The sequence below is a fragment of the Pleurodeles waltl genome, chromosome 12 (assembly GCF_031143425.1).
Source record: "Pleurodeles waltl isolate 20211129_DDA chromosome 12, aPleWal1.hap1.20221129, whole genome shotgun sequence".
NCBI classification, from domain to species: domain Eukaryota; kingdom Metazoa; phylum Chordata; class Amphibia; order Caudata; family Salamandridae; genus Pleurodeles; species Pleurodeles waltl.
The window spans coordinates 120,722,151-120,749,983 of NC_090451.1; the positions used below are offsets into that span (position 1 = coordinate 120,722,151).

The 27,833-nt window shown below is 38.7% G+C and overlaps 11 non-coding genes across 11 annotated transcripts; all 11 read right to left on the minus strand.

Moving 5' to 3' along the window:
• Positions 1–1,251: 1,251 nt before the first annotated feature.
• TRNAS-GCU (transfer RNA serine (anticodon GCU)) lies at positions 1,252–1,333 on the minus strand. Its single transcript has one exon. It is a non-coding gene; the product is annotated as a tRNA-Ser (tRNA).
• A 2,564-nt stretch (positions 1,334–3,897) lies between these two features.
• TRNAS-GCU (transfer RNA serine (anticodon GCU)) lies at positions 3,898–3,979 on the minus strand. Its single transcript has one exon. It is a non-coding gene; the product is annotated as a tRNA-Ser (tRNA).
• Positions 3,980–6,543: 2,564 nt separating this feature from the next.
• Positions 6,544–6,628, minus strand: TRNAS-GCU (transfer RNA serine (anticodon GCU)). Its single transcript has one exon. It is a non-coding gene; the product is annotated as a tRNA-Ser (tRNA).
• A 2,561-nt stretch (positions 6,629–9,189) lies between these two features.
• TRNAC-GCA (transfer RNA cysteine (anticodon GCA)) lies at positions 9,190–9,271 on the minus strand. Its single transcript has one exon. It is a non-coding gene; the product is annotated as a tRNA-Cys (tRNA).
• A 2,564-nt stretch (positions 9,272–11,835) lies between these two features.
• On the minus strand, positions 11,836–11,917 carry TRNAS-ACU (transfer RNA serine (anticodon ACU)). Its single transcript has one exon. It is a non-coding gene; the product is annotated as a tRNA-Ser (tRNA).
• Positions 11,918–14,476: 2,559 nt separating this feature from the next.
• Positions 14,477–14,558, minus strand: TRNAS-GCU (transfer RNA serine (anticodon GCU)). Its single transcript has one exon. It is a non-coding gene; the product is annotated as a tRNA-Ser (tRNA).
• Positions 14,559–17,123: 2,565 nt separating this feature from the next.
• Positions 17,124–17,205, minus strand: TRNAS-GCU (transfer RNA serine (anticodon GCU)). The gene has a single exon. It is a non-coding gene; the product is annotated as a tRNA-Ser (tRNA).
• Positions 17,206–19,770: 2,565 nt separating this feature from the next.
• Positions 19,771–19,852, minus strand: TRNAS-GCU (transfer RNA serine (anticodon GCU)). The gene has a single exon. It is a non-coding gene; the product is annotated as a tRNA-Ser (tRNA).
• Positions 19,853–22,417: 2,565 nt separating this feature from the next.
• On the minus strand, positions 22,418–22,499 carry TRNAS-GCU (transfer RNA serine (anticodon GCU)). The gene has a single exon. It is a non-coding gene; the product is annotated as a tRNA-Ser (tRNA).
• A 2,565-nt stretch (positions 22,500–25,064) lies between these two features.
• Positions 25,065–25,146, minus strand: TRNAS-GCU (transfer RNA serine (anticodon GCU)). The gene has a single exon. It is a non-coding gene; the product is annotated as a tRNA-Ser (tRNA).
• Positions 25,147–27,711: 2,565 nt separating this feature from the next.
• Positions 27,712–27,793, minus strand: TRNAS-GCU (transfer RNA serine (anticodon GCU)). The gene has a single exon. It is a non-coding gene; the product is annotated as a tRNA-Ser (tRNA).
• Between the last annotated feature and the right edge of the window lie 40 nt (positions 27,794–27,833).

Consider the following 27,833-nt stretch of genomic DNA (forward strand, 5'->3'; position numbering starts at 1 on the left):
CGAGAAAGAAAAGGCAAGCCGACAATTACAATTTTCATCAGATAGTTACCCATCCAACGGATCAGCAAACAGCGTCAGTCTTTGTCCTCAGGGCATCAGTCGTTTTCACCATCAGCAAAGATAGGACAGGGCAAAGCCTCTGTATTGCATAGCTGAGGAACAAGAACTCCCCTCATATAGAGGAGATATGAGTATCAGGTAAGGAATAAGTAAAGGGTGGTTTAGAGTATCAGGACGAACAAACGGCAAAGCCTCAAAGGAAATGGCCTAAATGGCTCAGTAGAATGGCAAAGAATGGGTTGGAGTGGAATGTCCAATAAATAGCTGATTTCTGCTCAGTTCATATGGTTAAATCAAAACGGTCTAATTTACTCCTAATTCCTCGTTGGATAATAATTTGTGCATCGTTATCTCTGTCCAATAATTATTCACGCATTTCACCAGAATTTTCCACAAACCATAGTTCACATGTCGTTGATTGGCCCATGTTATTGATGTCTTCATCGGTTGGAATGTCAGGTAAGAAAAGTTACACTTTACGCACCAGTCAGTAGTTCCATTGTTTTCTCCTACTCCAGGCAACCTTGCACCTGTTACGAATTACACTGTTGCATTCAGCAAGAATGTCTCCTTGAGCAAGTCGGGTCCCATGAGAAAGAATTTACTACAGCTACACACATCTCTAGCTTCTGGAAAAGTAAAGTTTCGTGTCCTTCAGGAAAACAGCACATTGCACGTTAGAAAAACACAGTTTAATATGAAACCAGGCATGAAGGCCCAGACCCTCCCTAAACTAAGGCCTATTGCTTAATGTAAAAACTCCTAATACATAACTCCAATTTTGATATGTTAATACAAGTTCAAAACATCAGTACATAATTAATTCAGCATTAATAACTTTCTTTAGTCTTCGTATACATTGGTAGCCACTCCCCGTGGGCACATTTCAAACGCGTGCATTATTTCTACATTAACACATTTTCTATGCAGTTTCATTACACAATATATTGCAAACTTCTACGTCCCCCAACTTAACAACCCTCCGCCTGAGGAAAGAATTTGTGATTCATGCACAGAACCCGGCCGGCGCTGTTTACAGTAATGCCTAAGCACAGTGCTCACCTGAGCGGTGTTTCCAAACCGAGGCATTGTACTGTCGGAAATACCATGGGATACGTAATTTAACTTTCACATAAAATAGGGTTAAACCAGACATACCGCATATTAAAAAGTAAACACACAATAATAAACCGACAAGGGTGGGATTCGAACCCACGCATGCAGAGCACAATGGATTAGCAGTCCATCGCCTTAACCACTCGGCCACCTTGTCGTGTAAAAGTCAGTTTTCAGGAGGAAAAAATATAGTAGCCGAAATGTGTTCTATGAGGTGATAGTTGTCCACACATAATAAAGAGCATATATTTACAGATTGTTATGGCAACTTGTTGTCTTCATCTTTGCTCTAAATGACCTTGTTGTCCTTCCCTACTTCAGCTTGAATTTATATGATATATGTAATGGAATCATAAAAATTACACATTGCAAACGTGTTCTATCCATATGTGATCTACTGTCACACTACCCTCAAATGAGCTAAGATTGCTTTATTTCAGTTGTACGTGGATTTAAAGTGCAATTTCATACAAATATTTTACTGGTATGGTGCTTTCGAGTCTCTAGGTGTCATTCATTGTTGGGGTGCTTACATGTCAACATTAGGCAGCAAATAGTATACAAAGAAGTGAAACTGCCTTCCCATTTAATATGCATTGTTCTGCAAAACGTTTTAAGTAGGAGAAAGTAAAACTTAGTTCATAAAACCGCCTAAACTGGGAGTATTGCCGCTACAGCTTTGACACTTCAGTTTAAAAACGTACGTGCATCAACAAGAAATATTTTTGCGCTAAATAAATTGCTGTCCGACTGCTCACGTAACGCATAAAACTGAGGCAGTCGTAATTACACCACATTGAAGTTATATCTTGGTGGTTTTCATTGATGATGACTCAGCAGCAACAGATCAGATGACTTTTTATTAGTGATAGCGCATCACGGCCTTGATAAGTAAACTTGCAAGGAGACACGCCTAGGTCGATGAACCTTTTGGACTACGTTCAGGGACTTCCCAGTACGAGATGTCTTTTGGCATCACAAATCAATGGATCAATATCTCAACAACAATTGCAATAACTAATCATCATGCTAATCAATAACCTTTAATGAGAGTCAATAAAGTGAACACACCATGACCTTTCAGTCATGAATAAAAACACCAATTTAGTTAAGTGTTAGGATACTTATTTCCCTGTTGGTTACAATCTAAAGTCATTTCTGTTAATCTCATCAGCAATTCATCTCATTAGTAACTCTTCAGATTTGCAATTAGAAATGCAATTAATCAATGCATGGAGAATATTCACTCAGTATTAACACATCATTAATAAGAACCAACTTAGCAAAGTTTCAGTAGTGCATGATTAAAAAAAGCAAGAACTCAGTAATTTGTCTATTTGCGTCAGATTTTAGTGAACACCTTAACTAACCTCAAATTAGAATCAGCATGTTGGGCTTCATGCAAAACAATTTAGCAAACACAAATTTGGAAAACATCTAACTATGGCCTCTATCAAAGAGCAGTTGGTACCGAGAAAGAAAAGGCAAGCCGACAATTACAATTTTCATCAGATAGTTACCCATCCAACGGATCAGCAAACAGCGTCAGTCTTTGTCCTCAGGGCATCAGTCGTTTTCACCATCAGCAAAGATAGGACAGGGCAAAGCCTCTGTATTGCATAGCTGAGGAACAAGAACTCCCCTCATATAGAGGAGACATGAGTATCAGGTAAGGAATAAGTAAAGGGTGGTTTAGAGTATCAGGACGAACAAACGGCAAAGTCTCAAAGGAAATGGCCTAAATGGCTCAGTAGAATGGCAAAGAATGGGTTGGAGTGGAATGTCCAATAAATAGCTGATTTCTGCTCAGTTCATATGTTTAATCAAAACTGTCTAATGTACTCCTAATTCCTCGTTGGATAATAATTTGTGCATTGTTATCTCTGTCCAATAATTATTCACGCATTTCACCAGAATTTTCCACAAACCATAGTTCACATGTCGTTGATTGGCCCATGTTATTGACGTCTTCATCGGTTGGAATGTCAGGTAAGAAAAGTTACACTTTACGCACCTGTCAGTAGTTCCATTGTTTTCTCCTACTCCAGGCAACCTTGCACCTGTTACGAATTACACTGTTGCATTCAGCAAGAATGTCTCCTTGAGCAAGTCGGGTCCCATGAGAAAGAATTTACTACAGCTACACACACCTCTAGCTTCTGGAAAAGTACAGTTTCGTGTCCTTCAGGAAAACAGCACATTGCACGTTAGAAAAACACAGTTTAATATGAGACCAGGCATGTAGGCCCAGACCCTCGCTAAACTAAGGCCTAGTGCTTAATGTACAAACTCCTAATACATAACTCCAATTTTGATATGTTAATACAAGTTCAAAACATCAGTACATAATTAATTCAGCATTAATAACTTTCATTAGTCTTCGTATACATTGGTAGCCACTCCCCGTGGGCACATTTTAAACGCGTGCATTATTTCTACATTAACACATTTTCTATGCAGTTTCATTACACAATATATTGCAAACTTCTACGTCCCCCAACTTAACAACCCTCCGCCTGAGGAAAGAATTTGTGATTCGTGCACAGAACCCGGCCGGCGCTGTTTACAGTAATGCCTAAGCACAGTGCTCACCTGAGCGGTGTTTCCAAACCGAGGCATTGTACTGTCGGAAATACCATGGGATACGTAATTTAACTTTGACCTAAAATAGGGTTAAACCAGACATACCGCATATTAAAAAGTAAACACACAATAATAAACCGACAAGGGTGGGATTCGAACCCACACATGCAGAGCACAATGGATTAGCAGTCCATCGCCATAACCACTCGGCCACCTTATCGTGTAAAGGTCAGTTTTCAGGAGGAAAAAATATAGTAGCCGAAATGTGTTCTATGAGGTGATAGTTGTCCACACATAATAAAGAGCATACATTTACAGATTGTTATGGCAACTTGTTGTCTTCAGCTTTGCTCTAAATGACCTTGTTGTCCTTCCCTACTTCAGCTTGAATTTATATCATATATGTAATGGAATCATGAAAATTATACATTCCAAACGTGTTCCATCCATATGTGATCTACTGTCACACTACCCTCAAATGAGCTAAGATTGCTTTATTTCAGTTGTACGTGGATTTAAAGTGCAATTTCATACAAATATTTTACTGGTATGGTGCTTTCGAGTCTCTAGGTGTCATTCATTGTTGGGGTGCTTACATGTCAACATTAGGCAGCAAATAGTATACAAAGAAGTGAAACTGCCTTCCCATTTAATATGCATTGTTCTGCAAAACGTTTTAAGTAGGAGAAAGTAAAACTTAGTTCATAAAACCGCCTAAACTGGGAGTATTGCCGCTACAGCTTTGACACTTCAGTTTAAAAACGTACGTGCATCAACAAGAAATATTTTTGCGCTAAATAAATTGCTGTCCGACTGCTCACGTAACGCATAAAACTGAGGCAGTCGTAATTACACCACATTGAAGTTATATCTTGGTGGTTTTCATTGATGATGACTCAGCAGCAACAGATCAGATGACTTTTTATTAGTGATAGCGCATCACGGCCTTGATAAGTAAACTTACAAGGAGACACGCCTAGGTCGATGAACCTTTTGGACTACGTTCAGGGACTTCCCAGTACGAGATGTCTTTTGGCATCACAAATCAATGGATCAATATCTCAACAACAATCGCAATAACTAATCATCATGCTAATCAATAACCTTTAATGAGAGTCAATAAAGTGAACACACCATGACCTTTCAGTCATGAATAAAAACACCAATTTAGTTAAGTGTTAGGATACTTATTTCCCTATTGGTTACAATCTAAAGTCATTTCTGTTAATCTCATCAGCAATTCATCTCATTAGTAACTCTTCAGATTTGCAATTAGAAATGCAATTAATCAATGCATGGAGAATATTCACTCAGTATTAACACATCATTAATAAGAACCAACTTAGCAAAGTTTCAGTAGTGCATGATTAAAAAAAGCAAGAACTCAGTAATTTGTCTATTTGCGTCAGATTTTAGTGAACACCTTAACTAACCTCAAATTAGAATCAGCATGTTGGGCTTCATGCAAAACAATTTAGCAAACACAAATTTGGAAAACATCTAACTATGGCCTCTATCAAAGAGCAGTTGGTACCGAGAAAGAAAAGGCAAGCCGACAATTAAAATTTTCATCAGATAGTTACCCATCCAACGGATCAGCAAACAGCGTCAGTCTTTGTCCTCAGGGCATCAGTCGTTTTCACCATCAGCAAAGATAGGACAGGGCAAAGCCTCTGTATTGCATAGCTGAGGAACAAGAACTCCCCTCATATAGAGGAGATATGAGTATCAGGTAAGGAATAAGTAAAGGGTGGTTTAGAGTATCAGGACGAACAAACGGCAAAGTCTCAAAGGAAATGGCCTAAATGGCTCAGTAGAATGGCAAAGAATGGGTTGGAGTGGAATGTCCAATAAATAGCTGATTTCTGCTCAGTTCATATGTTTAATCAAAACTGTCTAATGTACTCCTAATTCCTCGTTGGATAATAATTTGTGCATCGTTATCTCTGTCCAATAATTATTCACGCATTTCACCAGAATTTTCCACAAACCATAGTTCACATGTCGTTGATTGGCCCATGTTATTGACGTCTTCATCGGTTGGAATGTCAGGTAAGAAAAGTTACACTTTACGCACCTGTCAGTAGTTCCATTGTTTTCTCCTACTCCAGGCAACCTTGCACCTGTTACGAATTACACTGTTGCATTCAGCAAGAATGTCTCCTTGAGCAAGTCGGGTCCCATGAGAAAGAATTTACTACAGCTACACACACCTCTAGCTTCTGGAAAAGTACAGTTTCGTGTCCTTCAGGAAAACAGCACATTGCACGTTAGAAAAACACAGTTTAATATGAGACCAGGCATGTAGGCCCAGACCCTCGCTAAACTAAGGCCTAGTGCTTAATGTACAAACTCCTAATACATAACTCCAATTTTGATATGTTAATACAAGTTCAAAACATCAGTACATAATTAATTCAGCATTAATAACTTTCATTAGTCTTCGTATACATTGGTAGCCACTCCCCGTGGGCACATTTTAAACGCGTGCATTATTTCTACATTAACACATTTTCTATGCAGTTTCATTACACAATATATTGCAAACTTCTACGTCCCCCAACTTAACAACCCTCCGCCTGAGGAAAGAATTTGTGATTCGTGCACAGAACCCGGCCGGCGCTGTTTACAGTAATGCCTAAGCACAGTGCTCACCTGAGCGGTGTTTCCAAACCGAGGCATTGTACTGTCGGAAATACCATGGGATACGTAATTTAACTTTGACATAAAATAGGGTTAAACCAGACATACCGCATATTAAAAAGTAAACACACAATAATAAACCCACAAGGGTGGGATTCGAACCCACACATGCAGAGCACAATGGATTAGCAGTCCATCGCCATAACCACTCGGCCACCTTATCGTGTAAAGGTCAGTTTTCAGGAGGAAAAAATATAGTAGCCGAAATGTGTTCTATGAGGTGATAGTTGTCCACACATAATAAAGAGCATACATTTACAGATTGTTATGGCAACTTGTTGTCTTCAGCTTTGCTCTAAATGACCTTGTTGTCCTTCCCTACTTCAGCTTGAATTTATATCATATATGTAATGGAATCATGAAAATTATACATTCCAAACGTGTTCCATCCATATGTGATCTACTGTCACACTACCCTCAAATGAGCTAAGATTGCTTTATTTCAGTTGTACGTGGATTTAAAGTGCAATTTCATACAAATATTTTACTGGTATGGTGCTTTCGAGTCTCTAGGTGTCATTCATTGTTGGGGTGCTTACATGTCAACATTAGGCAGCAAATAGTACACAAATAAGGAAAACTGCCTTCCCATTTAATGTGCATTGTTCTGCAAAACGTTTTAAGTAGAAGAAAGTAAAACTTAGTTTATAAAACCGCCTAAACTGGGAGTATTGCCGCTACAGCTTTGACACTTCAGTTTAAAAACGTACGTGCATCAACAAGAAATATTTTTGCGCTAAATAAATTGCTGTCCGACTGCTCACGTAACGCATAAAACTGAGGCAGTCGTAATTACACCACATTGAAGTAATATCTTGGTGGTTTTCGTTGACGATCACTCAGCAGCAACAGATCAGATGACTTTTTATTAGTGATAGCGCATCACGGCCTTGATAAGTAAACTTACAAGGAGACACGCCTAGGTCGATGAACCTTTTGGACTACGTTCGGGGACTTCCCAGTACGAGATGTCTTTTGGCATCACAAATCAATGGATCAATATCTCAACAACAATCGCAATAACTAATCATCATGCTAATCAATAACCTTTAATGAGAGTCAATAAAGTGAACACACCATGACCTTTCAGTCATGAATAAAAACACCAATTTAGTTAAGTGTTAGGATACTTATTTCCTTATTGGTTACAATCTAAAGTCATTTCTGTTAATCTCATCGGCAATTCATCTCATTAGTAACTCTTCAGATTTGCAATTAGAAATGCAATTAATCAATGCATGGAGAATATTCACTCAGTATTAACACGTCATTAATAAGAACCAACTTAGCAAAGTCTCAGTAGTGCATGATTCAAAAAAGCAAGAACTCAGTAATTTGTCTATTTGCGTCAGATTTTAGTGAACACCTTAACTAACCTCAAATTAGAATCAGCATGTTGGGCTTCATGCAAAACAATTTAGCAAACACAAATTTGGAAAACATCTAACTATGGCCTCTATTAAAGAGCAGTTGGTACTGAGAAAGAAAAGGCAAGCCGACAATTACAAATTTCATCAGATAGTTACCCATCCAACGGATCAGCAAACAGCGTCAGTCTTTGTCCTCAGGGCATCAGTCGTTTTCACCATCAGCAAAGATAGGACAGGGCAAAGCCTCTGCATTGCATAGCTGAGGAACAAGAACTCCCCTCATATAGAGGAGATATGAGTATCAGGTAAGGAATAAGTAAAGGGTGGTTTAGAGTATCAGGACGAACAAACGGCAAAGTCTCAAAGGAAATGGCCTAAATGGCTCAGTAGAATGGCAAAGAATGGGTTGGAGTGGAATGTCCAATAAATAGCTGATTTCTGCTCAGGTCATATGTTTAATCAAAACTGTCTAATGTACTCCTAATTCCTCGTTGGATAATAATTTGTGCATCGTTATCTCTGTCCAATAATTATTCACACATTTCACCAGAATTTTCCACAAACCATAGTTCACGTGTCGTTGATTGGCCCATGTTATTGACGTCTTCATCGGTTGGAATGTCAGGTAAGAAAAGTTACACTTTACGCACCAGTCAGTAGTTCCATTGTTTTCTCCTACTCCAGGCAACCTTGCACCTGTTACGAATTACACTGTTGCATTCAGCAAGAATGTCTCCTTGAGCAAGTCGGGTCCCATGAGAAAGAATTTACTACAGCTACACACATCTCTAGCTTCTGGAAAAGTACAGTTTTGTGTCCTTCAGGAAAACAGCACATTGCACGTTAGAAAAACACAGTTTAATATGAGACCAGGAATGTAGGCCCAGACCCTCGCTAAACTAAGGCCTAGTGCTTAATGTACAAACTCCTAATACATAACTCCAATTTTGATATGTTAATACAAGTTCAAAACATCAGTACCTAATTAATTCAGCATTAATAACTTTCATTAGTCTTCGTATACATTGGTAGCCACTCCCCGTGGGCACATTTTAAACGCGTGCATTATTTCTACATTAACACATTTTCTATGCAGTTTCATTACACAATATATTGCAAACTTCTACGTCCCCCAACTTAACAACCCTCCGCCTGAGGAAAGAATTTGTGATTCATGCACAGAACCCGGCCGGCGCTGTTTACAGTAATGCCTAAGCACAGTGCTCACCTGAGCGGTGTTTCCAAACCGAGGCATTGTACTGTCGGAAATACCATGGGATACGTAATTTAACTTTCACATAAAATAGGGTTAAACCAGACATACCGCATATTAAAAAGTAAACACACAATAATAAACCGACAAGGGTGGGATTCGAACCCACACATGCAGAGCACAATGGATTTGCAGTTCATCGCCTTAACCACTCGGCCACCTTGTCGTGGAAAGGTCAGTTTTCAGGAGGAAAAAATATAGTAGCCGAAATGTGTTCTATGAGGTGATAGTTGTCCACACATAATAAAGAGCATATATTTACAGATTGTTATGGCAACTTGTTGTCTTCAGCTTTGCTCTAAATGACCTTGTTGTCCTTCCCTACTTCAGCTTGAATTTATATGATATATGTAATGGAATCATGAAAATTACACATTCCAAACGTGTTCTATCCATATGTGATCTACTGTCACACTACCCTCAAATGAGCTAAGATTGCTTTATTTCAGTTGTACGTGGATTTAAAGTGCAATTTCATACAAATATTTTACTGGTATGGTGCTTTCGAGTCTCTAGGTGTCATTCATTGTTGGGGTGCTTACATGTCAACATTAGGCAGCAAATAGTACACAAATAAGGAAAACTGCCTTCCCATTTAATGTGCATTGTCCTGCAAAACGTTTTAAGTAGGAGAAAGTAAAACTTAGTTTATAAAACCGCCTAAACTGGGAGTATTGCCACTACAGCTTTCACACTTCAGTTTAAAAACGTACGTGCATCAACAAGAAATATTTTTGCGATAAATAAATTGCTGTCCGACTGCTCACGTAACGCATAAAACTGAGGCAGTCGTAATTACACCACATTGAAGTAATATCTTGGTGTTTTTCGTTGACGATGACTCAGCAGCAACAGATCAGATGACTTTTTATTAGTGATAGCGCATCACGGCCTTGATAAGTAAACTTACAAGGAGAAACGCCTAGGTCGATGAACCTTTTGGACTACGTTCGGGGACTTCCCAGTACGAGATGTCTTTTGGCATCACAAATCAATGGATCAATATCTCAACAACAATCGCAATAACTAATCATCATGCTAATCAATCATCTTTAATGAGAGTCAATAAAGTGAACACACCATGACCTTTCAGTCATGAATAAAAACACCAATTTAGTTAAGTGTTAGGATACTTATTTCCCTATTGGTTACAATCTAAAGTCATTTCTGTTAATCTCATCGGCAATTCATCTCATTAGTAACTCTTCAGATTTGCAATTAGAAATGCAATTAATCAATGCATGGAGAATATTCACTCAGTAATAACACATCATTAATAAGAACCAACTTAGCAAAGTCTCAGTAGTGCATGATTCAAAAAAGCAAGGACTCAGTAATTTGTCTATTTGTGTCAGATTTTAGTGAACACCTTAACTAACCTCAAATTAGAATCAGCATGTTGGGCTTCATGCAAAACAATTTAGCAAACACAAATTTGGAAAACATCTAACTATGGTCTCTATCAAAGAGCAGTTGGTACCGAGAAAGAAAAGGCAAACTGACAATTACAATTTTCATCAGATAGTTACGCATCCAACGGATCAGCAAACAGCGTCAGTCTTTGTCCTCAGGGCATCAGTCGTTTTCACCATCAGCAAAGATAGGACAGGGCAAAGCCTCTGTATTGCATAGCTGAGGAACAAGAACTCCCCTCATATAGAGGAGATATGAGTATCAGGTAAGGAATAAGTAAAGGGTGGTTTAGAGTATCAGGACGAACAAACGGCAAAGTCTCAAAGGAAATGGCCTAAATGGCTCAGTAGAATGGCAAAGAATGGGTTGGAGTGGAATGTCCAATAAAGAGCTGATTTCTGCTCAGGTCATATGTTTAATCAAAACTGTCTAATTTACTCCTAATTCCTCATTGGATAATAATTTGTGCATCGTTATCTCTCTCCAATAATTATTCACGCATTTCACCAGAATTTTTCACAAACCATAGTTCACATGTCGTTGATTGGCCCATGTTATTGACGTCTTCATCGGTTGGAATGTCAGGTAAGAAAAGTTACACTTTACGCACCAGTCAGTAGTTCCATTGTTTTCTCCTACTCCAGGCAACCTTGCACCTGTTACGAATTACACTGTTGCATTCAGCAAGAATGTCTCCTTGAGCAAGTCGGGTCCCATGAGAAAGAATTTACTACAGCTACACACATCTCTAGCTTCTGGAAAAGTACAGTTTCGTGTCCTTCAGGAAAACAGCACATTGCACGTTAGAAAAACACAGTTTAATATGAGACCAGGCATGTAGGCACAGACCCTCGCTAAACTAAGGCCTAGTGCTTAATGTACAAACTCCTAATACATAACTCCAATTTTGATATGTTAATACAAGTTCAAAACATCAGTACATAATTAATTCAGCATTAATAACTTTCATTAGTCTTCGTATACATTGTTAGCCACTCCCCGTGGGCACGTTTTAAACGCGTGCATTATTTCTACATTAACACATTTTCTATGCAGTTTCATTACACAATATATTGCAAACTTCTACGTCCCCCAACTTAACAACCCTCCGCCTAAGGAAAGAATTTGTGATTCATGCACAGAACACGGCCGGCGCTGTTTACAGTAATGCCTAAGCACAGTGCTCACCTGAGCGGTGTTTCCAAACCGAGGCATTGTACTGTCGGAAATACCATGGGATACGTAATTTAACTTTCACATAAAATAGGGTTAAACCAGACATACCGCATATTAAAAAGTAAACACACAATAATAAACCGACAAGGGTGGGATTCAAACCCACGCATGCAGAGCACAATGGATTAGTAGTCCATCGCCTTAACCACTCGGCGACCTTGTCGCAGAAAGGTCAGTTTTCAGGAGGAAAAAATATAGTAGCCGAAATGTGTTCTATGAGGTGATAGTTGTCCACACATAATAAAGAGCATATATTTACAGATTGTTATGGCAACTTCTTGTCTTCAACTTTGCTCTAAATGACCTTGTTGTCCTTCCCTACTTCAGCTTGAATTTATATGATATATGTAATGGAATCATGAAAATTACACATTCCAAACGTGTTCTATCCATATGTGATCTACTGTCACACTACCCTCAAATGAGCTAAGATTGCTTTATTTCAGTTGTACGTGGATTTAAAGTGCAATTTCATACAAATATTTTACTGGTATGGTGCTTTCGAGTCTCTAGGTGTCATTCATTGTTGGGGTGCTTACATGTCAACATTAGGCAGCAAATAGTACACAAATAAGAAAAACTGCCTTCCCATTTAATGTGCATTGTTCTGCAAAACGTTTTAAGTAGAAGAAAGTAAAACTTAGTTTATAAAACCGCCTAAACTGGTAGTATTGCCGCTACAGCTTTGACACTTCAGTTTAAAAACGTACGTGCATCAACAAGAAATATTTTTGCGCTAAATAAATTGCTGTCCGACTGCTCACGTAAGGCATAAAACTGAGGCAGTTGTAATTACAACACATTGAAGTAATATCTTGGTGGTTTTCGTTGACGATGACTCAGCAGCAACAGATCAGATGACTTTTTATTAGTGATAGCGCATCACGGCCTTGATAAGTAAACTTACAAGGAGACACCCCTAGGTCGATGAACCTTTTGGACTACGTTCGGGGACTTCCCAGTACGAGATGTCTTTTGGCATCACAAATCAATGGATCAATATCTCAACAACAATCGCAATAACTAATCATCATGCTAATCAATAACCTTTAATGAGAGTCAATAAAGTGAACACACCATGACCTTTCAGTCATGAATAAAAACACCAATTTAGTTAAGTATTAGGATACTTATTTCCCTATTGGTTACAATCTAAAGTAATTTCTGTTAATCTCATCGGCAATTCATCTCATTAGTAACTCTTCAGAATTGCAATTAGAAATGCAATTAATCAATGCATGGAGAATATTCACTCGGTATTAACACATCATTAATAAGAACCAACTTAGCAAAGTCTCAGTAGTGCATGATTCAAAAAAGCAAGAACTCAGTAATTTGTCTATTTGCGTCAGATTTTAGTGAACACCTTAACTAACCTCAAATTAGCATCAGCATGTTGGGCTTCATGCAAAACAATTTAGCAAACACAAATTTGGAAAACATCTAACTATGGCCTCTATCAAAGAGCAGTTGGTACCGAGAAAGAAAAGGCAAGCCGACAATTACAATTTTAATCAGATAGTTACCCATCCAACGGATCAGCAAACAGCGTCAGTCTTTGTCCTCAGGGCATCAGTCGTTTTCACCATCAGCAAAGATAGGACAGGGCAAAGCCTCTGTATTGCATAGCTGAGGAACAAGAACTCCCCTCATATAGAGGAGATATGAGTATCAGGTAAGGAATAAGTAAAGGGTGGTTTAGAGTATCAGGACGAACAAACGGCAAAGTCTCAAAGGAAATGGCCTAAATGGCTCAGTAGAATGGCATAGAATGGGTTGGAGTGGAATGTCCAATAAATAGCTGATTTCTGCTCAGGTCACATGGTTAAATCAAAACTGTCTAATTTACTTCTAATTCCTCGTTGGATAATAATTTGTGCATCGTTATCTCTGTCCAATAATTATTCACGCATTTCACCAGAATTTTCCACAAACCATAGTTCACATGTCCTTGATTGGCCCATGTTATTGACGTCTTCATCGGTTGGAATGTCAGGTAAGAAAAGTTACACTTTACGCACCAGTCAGTAGTTCCATTGTTTTCTCCTACTCCAGGCAACCTTGCACCTGTTACGAATTACACTGTTGCATTCAGCAAGAATGTCTCCTTGAGCAAGTCGGGTCCCATGAGAAAGAATTTACTAGAGCTACACACATCTCTAGCTTCTGGAAAAGTACAGTTTCGTGTCCTTCAGGAAAACAGCACATTGCACGTTAGAAAAACACAGTTTAATATGAGACCAGGCATGTAGGCCCAGACCCTCGCTAAACTAAGGCCTAGTGCTTAATGTACAAACTCCTAATACATAACTCCAATTTTGATATGTTAATACAAGTTCAAAACATCAGTACATAATTAATTCAGCATTAATAACTTTCATTAGTCTTCGTATACATTGGTAGCCACTCCCCGTGGGCACATTTCAAACGCGTGCATTATTTCTACATTAACACATTTTCTATGCAGTTTCATTACGCAATATATTGCAAACTTCTACGTCCCCCAACTTAACAACCCTCCGCCTGAGGAAAGAATTTGTGATTCATGCACAGAACCCGGCCGGCGCTGTTTACAGTAATGCCTAAGCACAGTGCTCACCTGAGCGGTGTTTCCAAACCGAGGCATTGTACTGTCGGAAATACCATGGGATACGTAATTTAACTTTCACATAAAATAGGGTTAAACCAGACATACCGCATATTAAAAAGTAAACACACAAACCGACAAGGGTGGGATTCGAACCCACGCATGCAGAGCACAATGGATTAGCAGTCCATCACCTTAACCACTCGGCCACCTTGTCATGTAAAGGTCAGTTTTCAGGAGGAAAAAATATAGTAGCCGAAATGTGTTCTATGAGGTGATAGTTGTCCACACATAATAAAGAGCATATATTTACAGATTGTTATGGCAACTTGTTGTCTTCAGCTTTTCTCTAAATGACCTTGTTGTCCTTCCCTACTTCAGCTTGAATTTATATGATATATGTAATGGAATCATGAAAATGACACATTCCAAACGTGTTCTACCCATATGTGATCTACTGTCACACTACCCTCAAATGAGCTAAGATTGCTTTATTTCAGTTGTACGTGGATTTAAAGTGCAATTTCATACAAATATTTTACTGGTATGGTGCTTTCGAGTCTCTAGGTGTCATTCATTGTTGGGGTGCTTACATGTCAACATTAGGCAGCAAATAGTACACAAATAAGGAAAACTGCCTTCCCATTTAATGTGCATTGTTCTGCAAAACATTTTAAGTAGAAGAAAGTAAAACTTAGTTTATAAAACCGCCTAAACTGGGAGTATTGCCGCTACAGCTTTGACACTTCAGTTTAAAAACGTACGTGCATCAACAAGAAATATTTTTGCGCTAAATAAATTGCTGTCTGACTGCTCACGTAACGCATAAAACTGAGGCAGTCGTAATTACACCACATTGAAGTTATATCTTGGTGGTTTTCGTTGACAATGACTCAGCAGCAACAGATCAGATGACTTTTTATTAGTGATAGCGCATCACGGCCTTGATAAGTAAACTTACAAGGAGACACGCCTAGATCGATGAACCTTTTGGACTACGTTCGGGGACTTCCCAGTACGAGATGTCTTTTGGCATCACAAATCAATGGATCAATATCTCCACAACAATCGCAATAACTAATCATCATGCTAATCAATAACCTTTAATGAGAGTCAATAAAGTGAACACACCATGACCTTTCAGTCATGAATAAAAACACCAATTTAGTTAAGTATTAGGATACTTATTTCCCTATTGGTTACAATCTAAAGTCATTTCTGTTAATCTCATCGGCAATTCATCTCATTAGTAACTCTTCAGAATTGCAATTAGAAATGCAATTAATCAATGCATGGAGAATATTCACTCAGTATTAACACATCATTAATAAGAACCAACTTAGCAAAGTCTCAGCAGTGCATGATTCAAAAAAGCAAGAACTCAGTAATTTGTCTATTTGCGTCAGATTTTAGTGAACACCTTAACTAACCTCAAATTAGCATCAGCATGTTGGGCTTCATGCAAAACAATTTAGCAAACACAAATTTGGAAAACATCTAACTATGGCCTCTATCAAAGAGCAGTTGGTACCGAGAAAGAAAAAGCAAGCCGACAATTACAATTTTAATCAGATAGTTACCCATCCAACGGATCAGCAAACAGCGTCAGTCTTTGTCCTCAGGGCATCAGTCGTTTTCACCATCAGCAAAGATAGGACAGGGCAAAGCCTCTGTATTGCATAGCTGAGGAACAAGAACTCCCCTCATATAGAGGAGATATGAGTATCAGGTAAGGAATAAGTAAAGGGTGGTTTAGAGTATCAGGACGAACAAACGGCAAAGTCTCAAAGGAAATGGCCTAAATGGCTCAGTAGAATGGCATAGAATGGGTTGGAGTGGAATGTCCAATAAATAGCTGATTTCTGCTCAGGTCATATGGTTAAATCAAAACTGTCTAATTTACTCCTAATTCCTCGTTGGATAATAATTTGTGCATCGTTATTTCTGTCCAATAATTATTCATGCATTTCACCAGAGTTTTCCACAATCCATAGTTCACATGTCGTTGATTGGCCCATGTTATTGACGTCTTAATCGGTTGGAATGTCAGGTAAGAAAAGTTACACTTTACGCACCAGTCAGTAGTTCCATTGTTTTCTCCTACTCCAGGCAACCTTGCACCTGTTACGAATTACACTGTTGCATTCAGCAAGAATGTCTCCTTGAGCAAGTCGGGTCCCATGAGAAAGAATTTACTACAGCTACACACATCTCTAGCTTCTGGAAAAGTACAGTTTCGTGTCCTTCAGGAAAACAGCACATTGCACGTTAGAAAAACACAGTTTAATATGAGACCAGGCATGTAGGCCCAGACCCTCGCTAAACTAAGGTCTAGTGCTTAATGTACAAACTCCTAATACATAACTCCAATTTTGATATGTTAATACAAGTTCAAAACATCAGTACATAATTAATTCTGCATTAATAACTTTCATTAGTCTTCGTATACATTGGTAGCCACTCCCCGTGGGCACATTTCAAACGCGTGCATTATTTCTACATTAACACATTTTCTATGCAGTTTCATTACACAATATATTGCAAACTTCTACGTTCCCCAACTTAACAACCCTCCGCCTGAGGAAAGAATTTGTGATTCATGAACAGAACCCGGCCGGCGCTGTTTACAGTAATGCCTAAGCACAGTGCTCACCTGAGCGGTGCTTCCAAACCGAGGCATTGTACTGTCGGAAATACCATGGGATACGTAATTTAACTTTCACATAAAATAGGGTTAAACCAGACATACCGCATATTAAAAAGTAAACACACAATAATAAACCAACAAGGGTGGGATTCGAACCCACGCATGCAGAGCACAATGGATTAGCAGTCCATCGCCTTAACCACTCGGCCACCTTGTCATGTAAAAGTCAGTTTTCAGGAGGAAAAAATATAGTAGCCGAAATGTGTTCTATGAGGTGATAGTTGTCCACACATAATAAAGAGCATATATTTACAGATTGTTATGGCAACTTGTTGTCTTCAGCTTTGCTCTAAATGAACTTGTTGTCCTTCCCTACTTCAGCTTGAATTTATATGATATATGTAATGGAATCATGAAAATTACACATTCCAAACGTGTTCTATCCATATGTGATCTACTGTCACACTACCCTCAAATGAGCTAAGATTGCTTTATTTCAGTTGTACGTGGATTTAAAGTGCAATTTCATACAAATATTTTACTGGTATGGTGCTTTCGAGTCTCTAGGTGTCATTCATTGTTGGGGTGCTTACATGTCAACATTAGGCAGCAAATAGTACACAAATAAGGAAAACTGCCTTCCCATTTAATGTGCATTGTTCTGCAAAACGTTTTAAGTAGGAGAAAGTAAAACTTAGTTTATAAAACCGCCTAAACTGGGAGTATTGCCGCTACAGCTTTGACACTTCAGTTTAAAAACGTACGTGCATCAACAAGAAATATTTTTGAGCTAAATAAATTGCTGTCCGACTGCTCGCGTAACGCATAAAACTGAGGCAGTCGTAATTACACCACATTGAAGTAATATCTTGGTGGTTTTCATTGACAATGACTCAGCAGCAACAGATCAGATGACTTTTTATTAGTGATAGCGCATCACGGCCTTGATAAGTAAACTTACAAGGAGACACGCCTAGATCGATGAACCTTTTGGACTACGTTCGGGGACTTCCCAGTACGAGATGTCTTTTGGCATCACAAATCAATGGATCAATATCTCAACAACAATCGCAATAACTAATCATCATGCTAATCAATAACCTTTAATGAGAGTCAATAAAGTGAACACACCATGACCTTTCAGTCATGAATAAAAACACCAATTTAGTTAAGTGTTAGGATACTTATTTCCCTATTGGTTACAATCTAAAGTCATTTCTGTTAATCTCATCGGCAATTCATCTCATTAGTAACTCTTCAGATTTGCAATTAGAAATGCAATTAATCAATGCAAGGAGAATATTCACTCAGTATTAACACATCATTAATAAGAACCAACTTAGCAACGTCTCAGTAGTGCATGATTCAAAAAAGCAAGAACTCAGTAATTTGTCTATTTGCGTCAGATTTTAGTGAACACCTTAACTAACCTCAAATTAGAATCAGCATGTTGGGCTTCATGCAAAACAATTTAGCAAACACAAATTTGGAAAACATGTAACTATGGCCTCTATCAAAGAGCAGTTGGTACCGAGAAAGAAAAGGCAAGCCGACAATTACAATTTTCATCAGATAGTTACCCATCCAAAGGATCAGCAAACAGCGTCAGTCTTTGTCCTCAGGGCATCAGTGGTTTTCACCATCAGCAAAGATAGGACAGGGCAAAGCCTCTGTATTGCATAGCTGAAGAACAAGAACTCCCCTCATATAGAGGAGATATGAGTATCAGGTAAGGAATAAGTAAAGGGTGGTTTAGAGTATCAGGACGAACAAACGGCAAAGTCTCAGAGGAAATGGCCTAAATGGCTCTGTAGAATGGCAAAGAATGGGTTGGAGTGGAATGTCCAATAAATAGCTGATTTCTGCTCAGGTCATATGGTTAAATCAAAACTGTCTAATTTACTCCTAATTCCTCGTTGGATAATAATTTGTGCATCTGTATCTCTGTCCAATAATTATTCACGCATTTCACCAGAATTTTCCACAAACCATAGTTCACATGTCGTTGATTGGCCCATGTTATTGACTTCTTCATCGGTTGGAATGTCAGGTAAGAAAAGTTACACTTTACGCACCAGTCAGTAGTTCCATTGTTTTCTCCTACTCCAGGCAACCTTGCACCTGTTACGAATTACACTGTTGCATTCAGCAAGAATGTCTCCTTGAGCAAGTCGGGTCCCATGAGAAAGAATTTACTACAGCTACACACATCTCTAGCTTCTGGAAAAGTACAGTTTTGTGTCCTTCAGGAAAACAGCACATTGCACGTTAGAAAAACACAGTTTAATATGAGACCAGGCATGTAGGCCCAGACCCTCGCTAAACTAAGGCCTAGTGCTTAATGTACAAACTCCTAATACATAACTCCAATTTTTATATGTTAATACAAGTTCAAAACATCAGTACATAATTAATTCAGCATTAATAACTTTCATTAGTCTTCGTATACATTGGTAGCCACTCCCCGTGGGCACATTTCAAACGCGTGCATTATTTCTACATTAACACATTTTCTATGCAGTTTCATTACACAATATATTGCAAACTTCTACGTCCCCCAACTTAACAACCCTCTGCCTGAGGTAAGAATTTGTGATTCATGCACAGAACCCGGCCGGCGCTGTTTACAGTAATGCCTAAGCACAGTGCTCACCTGAGCGGTGTTTCCAAACCAAGGCATTGTACTGTCGGAAATACCATGGGATACGTAATTTAACTTTCACATAAAATAGGGTTAAACCAGACATACCGCATATTAAAAATTAAACACACAATGATAAACCGACAAGGGTGGGATTCGAACCCACACATGCAGAGCACAATGGATTAGCAGTCCATTGCCTTAACCACTCGGCCACCTGGTCGTGTAAAAGTCAGCTTTCAGGAGGAAAAAATATAGTAGCCGAAATGTGTTCTAGGAGGTGATAGTTGTCCATGCATAATAAAGAGCATATATTTACAGATTGTTATGGCAACTTATTGTCTTCAGCTTTGCTCTAAATGACCTTGTTGTCCTTCCCTACTTCAGCTTGAATTTATATGATATATGTAATGGAATCATGAAAATTACACATTCCAAACGTGTTCTATCCATATGTGATCTACAGTCACACTACCCTCAAATGAGCTAAGATTGCTTTATTTCAGTTGTACGTGGATTTAAAGTGCAATTTCATACAAATATTTTACTGGTATGGTGCTTTCGATTCTCTAGGTGTCATTCATTGTTGGGGTGCTTACATGTCAACATTAGGCAGCAAATAGTACACAAATAAGGAAAACTGCCTTCCCATTTAATGTGCATTGTTCTGCAAAACGTTTCAAGTAGGAGAAAGTAAAACTTAGTTTATAAAACCGCCTAAACTGGGAGTATTGCCGCTACAGCTTTCACACTTCAGTTTAAAAACGTACGTGCATCAACAAGAAATATTTTTGCGCTAAATAAATTGCTGTCCGACTGCTCACGTAACGCATAAAACTGAGGCAGTCGTAATTACACCACATTGAAGTTATATCTTGGTGGTTTTCATTGATGATGACTCAGCAGCAACAGATCAGATGACTTTTTATTAGTGATAGCGCATCACGGCCTTGATAAGTAAACTTACAAGGAGACACGTCTAGGTCGATGAACCTTTTAGACTACGTTCGGGGACTTCCCAGTACGAGATGTCTTTTGGCATCACAAATCAATGGATCAATATCTCAACAACAATCGCAATAACTAATCATCATGCTAATCAATAACCTTTAATGAGAGTCAATAAAGTGAACACACCATGACCTTTCGGTCATGAATAAAAACACCAATTTAGTTAAGTGTTAGGATACTTATTTCCCTATTGGTTACAATCTAAAGTCATTTCTGTTAATCTCATTGGCAATTCATCTCATTAGTAACTCTTCAGATTTCCAATTAGAAATGCAATTAATCAATGCATGGAGAATATTCACTCAATATTAACACATCATTAATAAGAACCAACATAGCAAAGTCTCAGTAGTGCATGATTCAAAAAAGCAAGAACTCAGTAATTTGTCTATTTGCGTCAGATTTTAGTGAACACCTTAACTAACCTCAAATTAGCATCCGCATGTTGGGCTTCATGCAAAACAATTTAGCAAACACAAATTTGGAAAACATCTAACTATGGCCTCTATCAAAGAGCAGTTGGTACTGAGAAAGAAAAGGCAAGCCGACAATTACAATTTTCATCAGATAGTTACCCATCCAACGGATCAGCAAACAGCGTCAGTCTTTGTCCTCCGGCCATCAGTCGTTTTCACCATCAGCAAAGATAGGACAGGGCAAAGCCTCTGTATTGCATAGCTGAGGAACAAGAACTCCCCTCATATAGAGGAGATATGAGTATCAGGTAAGGAATAACTAAAGGGTGGTTTAGAGTATCAGGACGAACAAACGGCAAAGTCTCAAAGGAAATGGCCTAAATGGCTCGGTAGAATGGCAAAGAATGGGTTGGAGTGGAATGTCCAATAAATAGCTGATTTCTGCTCAGGTCATATGGTTAAATCAAAACTGTCTAATTTACTCCTAATTCCTCGTTGGATAATAATTTGTGCATCGGTATCTCTGTCCAATAATTATTCACGCATTTCACCAGAATTTTCCACAAACCATAGTTCACATGTCGTTGATTGGCCCATGTTATTGACGTCTTCATCGGTTGGAATGTCAGGTAAGAAAAGTTACACTTTACGCACCAGTCAGTAGTTCCATTGTTTTCTCCTACTCCAGGCAACCTTGCACCTGTTACGAATTACACTGTTGCATTCAGCAAGAATGTCTCCTTGAGCAAGTCGGGTCCCATGAGAAAGAATTTACTACAGCTACACACATCTCTAGCTTCTGGAAAAGTACAGTTTCGTGTCCTTCAGGAAAACAGCACATTGCACGTTAGAAAATCACAGTTTAATATGAGACCAGGCATGAAGGCCCAGACCCTCGCTAAACGAAGGCCTAGTGCTTAATGTACAAACTCCTAATACATAACTCCAATTTTGATATGTTAATACAAGTTCAAAACATCAGTACATAATTAATTCAGCATTAATAACTTTCATTAGTCTTTGTATACATTGGTAGCCACTCCCCGTGGGCACATTTTAAACACGTGCATTATTTCTACATTAACACATTTTCTATGCAGTTTCATTACACAATATATTGCAAACTTCTACGTCCCCCAACTTAACAATCCTCCGCCTGAGGAAAGAATTTGTGATTCATGCACAGAACCCGGCCGGCGCTGTTTACAGTAATGCCTAAGCACAGTGCTCACCTGAGCGGTGTTTCCAAACCGAGGCATTGTACTGTCGGAAATACCATGGGATACGTAATTTAACTTTCTCATAAAATAGGGTTAAACCAGACATACCGCATATTAAAAAGTAAACACACAATAATAAACCGACAAGGGTGGGATTCGAACCCACGCATGCAGAGCACAATGGATTAGCAGTCCATCGCCTTAACCACTCGGCCACCTTGTCGTGTAAAAGTCACTTTTCAGGAGGAAAAAATATAGTAGCCGAAATGTGTTCTATGAGGTGATAGTTGTCCACACATAATAAAGAGCATATATTTACAGATTGTTATGGCAACTTGTTGTCTTCAGCTTTGCTCTAAATGACCTTGTTGTCCTTCCCTACTTCAGCTTGAATTTATATGATATATGTAATGGAATCATGAAAATTACACATTCCAAACGTGTTCTATCCATATGTGATCTACTGTCACACTACCCTCAAATGAGCTAAGATTGCTTTATTTCAGTTGTACGTGGATTTAAAGTGCAATTTCATACAAATATTTTACTGGTATGGTGCTTTCGAGTCTCTAGGTGTCATTCATTGTTGGGGTGCTTACATGTCAACATTAGGCAGCAAATAGTACACAAATAAGGAAAACTGCCTTCCCATTTAATGTGCATTGTTCTGCAAAACGTTTTAAGTAGGAGAAAGTAAAACTTAGTTTATAAAACCGCCTAAACTGGGAGTATTGCCGCAACAGCTTTGACACTTCAGTTTAAAAACGTACGTGCATCAACAAGAAATATTTTTGCGCTAAATAAATTGCTGTCCGACTGCTCACGTAACGCATAAAACTGAGGCAGTCGTAATTACACCACATTGAAGTTATATCTTGGTGGTTTTCATTGATGATGACTCAGCAGCAACAGATCAGATGACTTTTTATTAGTGATAGCGCATCACGGCCTTGATAAGTAAACTTACAAGGAGACACGCCTAGGTCGATGAACCTTTTGGACTACGTTCGGGGACTTCCCAGTACGAGATGTCTTTTGGCATCACAAATCAATGGATCAATATCTCAACAACAATCGCAATAACTAATCATCATGCTAATCAATAACCTTTAATGAGAGTCAATAAAGTGAACACACCATGACCTTTCAGTCATGAATAAAAACACCAATTTAGTTAAGTGTTAGGATACTTATTTCCCTATTGGTTACAATCTAAAGTCATTTCTGTTAATCTCATCGGCAATTCATCTCATTAGTAACTCTTCAGATTTGCAATTAGAAATGCAATTAATCAATGCAAGGAGAATATTCACTCAGTATTAACACATCATTAATTATAACCAACTTAGCAAAGTCTCAGTAGTGCATGATTCAAAAAAGCAAGAACTCAGTAATTTGTCTATTTGCGTCAGATTTTAGTGAACACCTTAACTAACCTCAAATTAGAATCAGCATGTTGGCCTTCATGCAAAACAATTTAGCAAACACAAATTTGGAAAACATCTAACTATGGCCTCTATCAAAGAGCAGTTGGTACCGAGAAAGAAAAGGCAAGCCGACAATTACAATTTTCATCAGATAGTTACCCATCCAACGGATCAGCAAACAGCGTCAGTCTTTGTCCTCAGGGCATCAGTGGTTTTCACCATCAGCAAAGATAGGACAGGGCAAAGCCTCTGTATTGCATAGCTGAAGAACAAGAACTCCCCTCATATAGAGGAGATATGAGTATCAGGTAAGTAATAAGTAAAGGGTGGTTTAGAGTATCAGGACGAACAAACGGCAAAGTCTCAAAGGAAATGGCCTAAATGGCTCTGTAGAATGGCAAAGAATGGGTTGGAGTGGAATGTCCAATAAATAGCTGATTTCTGCTCAGGTCATATGGTTAAATCAAAACTGTCTAATTTACTCCTAATTCCTCGTTGGATAATAATTTGTGCATCGGTATCTCTGTCCAATAATTATTCACGCATTTCACCAGAATTTTCCACAAACCATAGTTCACATGTCGTTGATTGGCCCATGTTATTGACTTCTTCATCGGTTGGAATGTCAGGTAAGAAAAGTTACACTTTACGCACCAGTCAGTAGTTCCATTGTTTTCTCCTACTCCAGGCAACCTTGCACCTGTTACGAATTACACTGTTGCATTCAGCAAGAATGTCTCCTTCAGCACGTCGGGTCCCATGAGAAAGAATTTACTACAGCTACACACATCTCTAGCTTCTGGAAAAGTACAGTTTTGTGTCCTTCAGGAAAACAGCACATTGCACGTTAGAAAAACACAGTTTAATATGAGACCAGGCATGTAGGCCCAGACCCTCGCTAAACTAAGGCCTAGTGCTTAATGTACAAACTCCTAATACATAACTCCAATTTTGATATGTTAATACAAGTTCAAAACATCAGTACATAATTAATTCAGCATTAATAACTTTCATTAGTCTTCGTATACATTGGTAGCCACTCCCCGTGGGCACATTTCAAACGCGTGCATTATTTCTACATTAACACATTTTCTATGCAGTTTCATTACACAATATATTGCAAACTTCTACGTCCCCCAACTTAACAACCCTCTGCCTGAGGTAAGAATTTGTGATTTATGCACAGAACCCGGCCGGCACTGTTTACAGTAATGCCTAAGCACAGTGCTCACCTGAGCGGTGTTTCCAAACCGAGGCATTGTACTGTCGGAAATACCATGGGATACGTAATTTAACTTTCACATAAAATAGGGTTCAACCAGACATACCGCATATTAAAAAGTAAACAGACAATGATAAACCGACATGGGTGGGATTTGAACCCACACATGCAGAGCACAATGGATTAGCAGTCCATTGCCTTAACCACTCGGCCACCTTGTTGTGTAAAAGTCAGTTTTCAGGAGGAAAAAATATATTAGCCGAAATGTGTTCTAGGAGGTGATAGTTGTCCATGCATAATAAAGAGCATATATTTACAGATTGTTATGGCAACTTGTTGTCTTCAGCTTTGCTCTAAATGACCTTGTTGTCCTTCCCTACTTCAGCTTGAATTTATATGATATATGTAATGGAATCATGAAAATTACACATTCCAAACGTGTTCTATCCATATGTGATCTACTGTCACACTACCCTCAAATGAGCTAAGATTGCTTTATTTCAGTTGTACGTGGATTTAAAGTCCAATTTCATACAAATATTTTACTGGTATGGTGCTTTCGAGTCTCTAGGTGTCATTCATTGTTGGGGTGCTTACATGTCAACATTAGGCAGCAAATAGTACACAAATAAGGAAAACTGCCTTCCCATTTAATGTGCATTGTTCTGCAAAACGTTTTAAGTAGGAGAAAGTAAAACTTAGTTTATAAAACCGCCTAAACTGGGAGTATTGCCGCTACAGCTTTGACACTTCAGTTTAAAAACGTACGTGCATCAACAAGAAATATTTTTGCGCTAAATAAATTGCTGTCCGACTGCTCACGTAACGCATAAAACTGAGGCAGTCGTAATTACACCACATTGAAGTTATATCTTGGTGGTTTTCATTGATGATGACTCAGCAGCAACAGATCAGATGACTTTTTATTAGTGATAGCGCATCACGGCCTTGATAAGTAAACTTACAAGGAGACACGCCTAGGTCGATGAACCTTTTGGACTACGTTCGGGGACTTCCCAGTACGAGATGTCTTTTGGCATCACAAATCAATGGATCACTATCTCAACAACAATCGCAATAACTAATCATCATGCTAATCAATAACCTTTAATGAGAGTCAATAAAGTGAACACACCATGACCTTTCGGTCATGAATAAAAACACCAATTTAGTTAAGTGTTAGGATACTTATTTCCCTATTGGTTACAATCTAAAGTAATTTCTGTTAATCTCATTGGCAATTCATCTCATTAGTAACTCTTCAGATTTGCAATTAGAAATGCAATTAATCAATGCATGGAGAATATTCACTCAGTATTAACACATCATTAATAAGAACCAACTTAGCAAAGTCTCAGTAGTGCATGATTCAAAAAAGCAAGAACTCAGTGATTTGTCTATTTGCGTCAGATTTTAGTGAACACCTTAACTAACCTCAAATTAGCATCCGCATGTTGGGCTTCATGCAAAACAATTTAGCAAACACAAATTTGGAAAACATCTAACTATGGCCTCTATCAAAGAGCAGTTGGTACTGAGAAAGAAAAGGCAAGCCGACAATTACAATTTTCATCAGATAGTTACCCATCCAACGGATCAGCAAACCGCGTCAGTCTTTGTCCTCCGGCCATCAGTCGTTTTCACCATCAGCAAAGATAGGACAGGGCAAAGCCTCTGTATTGCATAGCTGAGCAACAAGAACTCCCCTCATATAGAGGAGATATGAGTATCAGGTAAGGAATAACTAAAGGGTGGTTTAGAGTATCAGGACGAACAAACGGCAAAGTCTCAAAGGAAATGGCCTAAATGGCTCAGTAGAATGGCAAAGAATGGGTTGGAGTGGAATGTCCAATAAATAGCTGATTTCTGCTCAGGTCATATGGTTAAATCAAAACTGTCTAATTTACTCCTAATTCCTCGTTGGATAATAATTTGTGCATCGTTATCTCTGTCCAATAATTATTCACGCATTTCACCAGAATTTTCCACAAACCATAGTTCACATGTCGTTGATTGGCCCATGTTATTGACGTCTTCATCGGTTGGAACGTCAGGTAAGAAATGTTACACTTTACGCACCAGTCAGTAGTTCCATTGTTTTCTCCTACTCCAGGCAACCTTGCACCTGTTACGAATTACACTGTTGCATTCAGCAAGAATGTCTCCTTGAGCAAGTCGGGTCCCATGAGAAAGAATTTACTACAGCTACACACATCTCTAGCTTCTGGAAAAGTACAGTTTCGTGTCCTTCAGGAAAACAGCACATTGCACGTTAGAAAAACACAGTTTAATATGAGACCAGGCATGTAGGCCCAGACCCTCGCTAAACTAAGGCCTAGTGCTTAATGTACAAACTCCTAATACATAACTCCAATTTTAATATGTTAATACAAGTTCAAAACATCAGTACATAATTAATTCAGCATTAATAACTTTCATTAGTCTTCGTATACATTGGTAGCCACTCCCCGTGGGCACATTTTAAACATGTGCATTATTTCTACATTAACACATTTTCTATGCAGTTTCATTACACAATATATTGCAAACTTCTACGTCCCCCAACTTAACAACCCTCCGCCTGAGGATAGAATTTGTGATTCATGCACAGAACCCGGCCGGTGCTGTTTACAGTAATGCCTAAGCACAGTGCTCACCTGAGCGGTGTTTCCAAACCGAGGCATTGTACTGTCGGAAATACCATGGGATACGTAATTTAACTTTCACATAAAATAGGGTTAAACCAGACATACCGCATATTAAAAAGTAAACACACAATAATAAACCGACAAGGGTGGGATTCGAACCCACGCATGCAGAGCAAAATGGATTAGCAGTCCATCGCCTTAACCACTCGGCCACCTTGTCGTGTAAAAGTCAGTTTTCAGGAGGAAAAAATATAGTAGCC